Genomic DNA, 2572 nt, shown 5'->3' with positions numbered 1-2572 from the left:
CTCTCTTGCTCTTTATTAAAAAAAGAAAAAAGAAAAAGCACAAAGATTTTTAAAGCCATGAAGTTATTTTGCTTTCTGGCAGATGCATTGCTATGATGAGATATTTATGCAGATGAGACCTGAACAGCTGACCAGCAGAAATAACCTGGTTTTTCCACCCCTACGTTCCAGACTGAAGGGCTGGTTCTTACCATGCCACTCGTTTTTGTGTTTGTTGCTTTGGTGTTGTTTTTCTACCTGGCCACTGTAGGATTTGGAGTCTGCACACCCTTACTTTCATATACTTTCATATGGATGGAAATGCGCTGCTTTTTCTGGTTTGGTTTTTTCTGCCCTTCTACCATCCTTGGAATATGTGTTATAAATGCTGATCTGTGTGCTGATAAGGGGAGGGGAGAAGAAGCCCATCCACCTCACAAGGAAAGCTAGGGTGTCTCCATGGGATGGCATTTATTCCTAGTGCATTTAAACTTTCACTTGACTGTTGCAGAACTCTGTTTATGTAGATGAGTTGGGTTTGTGTTGCAGGAGGGTTTGTGTGTACGTAACTGTAAATGTGAATTGTATGCTTAAACACATGAAGTGGGGCAACGCTTTGCAGTTGAATGATTTTTCCCAGAATGATTAGAAATTACTATAAATCTCAGAAAGTAAGACCAGATTTTTCCCAGAATGATCAGAAATTACTATAAATCTCAGAATAAGACCAGATGCTGCTTCTGCAAGGAAAGACTCCTCAGGAACAGCCCTGTGAGAAGCAGAATGCCCAGCTCTCCATTTGCTTATGAGGTATTCAGTCCATCAGTGCAGGATTAAAACTTGGTGAATCTCTCATGGAATTATGAACTTACACTAACTTTATTTTCAGAAGGGTCAATTTGGATAACATGAAATACCTTGTTTTATGTTAGGTTTGCTTCCTTGGCAGTTCATTACATTACAGAGCACAGTCTGAAGTTCTGTATAATGTCCAAATAAGACTTTTCATTTTACATGGGAGAGGGAGAAAGGTTTAACAGCATAATGAGAAAACACTGATAGGCAGTATTTCATTCTCTTTTTTTATGTACAAAACATAGATTGTTGCTAGGAAATGGTACGGTGTCATTGGAGCACCCTTATGACAGCACTGTAGTTCTTGTTGAAACAGAGGCTGAGCAGTCAGCACAGCTGTAGATCTAATGCCTAAGGTCTTTTGCAATGTTTTTAAGAAAACAGTCTTAATTGTGTGCCTGTTTTTGCTTCTTTTGAACATACCCTGGAAAAAAACAGGTTGCTGATGATTATCATGCCTTTATAGATGAGTAACAGCATTGCTGAAGCTTTGATGTGCCTGCAGTTGTGTTTTTTCTGTAATTTGCATTCTCTGTATTATCAGCTGAGGACATGTGTGTCAGCTGTGTTGTGTCCCATAACCATTTACAATGCTGGACAGATCGAGGAAAGGAAGACAGAGACCTGTAAATTCAGGAGCATGCTGCATTTCTTGTTCAGGAATTCTTGGAAGAGATGACAGATGATGTTATCCCATTCAGAGGTCTTCCTATATATCTCTTTCTCTGGAGGAGGAGATAGGTCTAAGATAGGAAGACATGAAGAATTCTACCAATTGCTGTGAAGTTTCTTTCTGATGTTATCTTTAAAATATAATTGGTCTATACCAGCTGTTGAGTGTAGTAAGAGGTTTCGATTCTAACACTGACAAAGGCATAAAAGGCAGCCAAAACAGACATTTCTCACCTATTTGCCAAAATATTTCTATGTTCTAGCTGATAGACGATGTAAATACAAGAAATATTGAGACTTTTTTTCCTTAAATTTCTGCCTCTTTTAGCAAATATTTGAAGAGGCAAAATCCTAAAACTTCTGTATCTCTACACTGGTCCTTTTTGAATTAGATTTTATTTTCTCCAGCTCAGCTGTGGTTCTGTTTCTGATGAATAATAACTTCACCTAGACATCATAGGAAATAATTGCATTTGGGCAAACAATGAGACTTCCTGGACTGGTGAAGAAAACACACCTTCCCATTGTCCTCATATTGTGTCAGTGAGCAGTCATTCTCTTCAAAATATTGGTAATTGCTGTCATGGTAACAAAACAATAACATGGTGTGGCAACTATTTTCAGCTTTGCACATGTGTTATCTCTCCTGGCTGTAGAACACTTCAGTTTTTAATCAGGACAAGGGGTGTCCTCTAGTTTAAGCCTGGCATGAATAATTTTTTTCTGATCAATCGTCCAGGTGTGTGTGTGTGTGTTTGTTTTGTTTTGTTATGTTGGGTTTTTTCAGGCGGCTGGGCTTAGAGGTAGGAAGGGAATTAGAGGACAACTCCTGAACACCTCTGCAGCTAGGATGGGGTTGGCAATGGAATTCTGGGGGCTCTGGCAATACCAGTCCTTGTGTTCTTTAGCACAAAACCAACCAAGCAAAAATGACCACAGGAGCTTCACAGGAAGCTGTGGTCATGCTGCAACTTCCAAGGAAAAAAGGTTCCTCAGATAGCTGCAGAAAAAAAGCCAAGAAAACAGTGGGAAGGAGAGTGAGATAAGCTGATAGGGAGGGAACACT

Source organism: Agelaius phoeniceus, chromosome 1, assembly GCF_051311805.1.
Source record: "Agelaius phoeniceus isolate bAgePho1 chromosome 1, bAgePho1.hap1, whole genome shotgun sequence".
In the NCBI taxonomy this organism is placed as follows: domain Eukaryota; kingdom Metazoa; phylum Chordata; class Aves; order Passeriformes; family Icteridae; genus Agelaius; species Agelaius phoeniceus.
The sequence above is the reverse complement of the archived record's forward strand: the minus strand, read 5'-3'. Positions refer to the sequence as shown.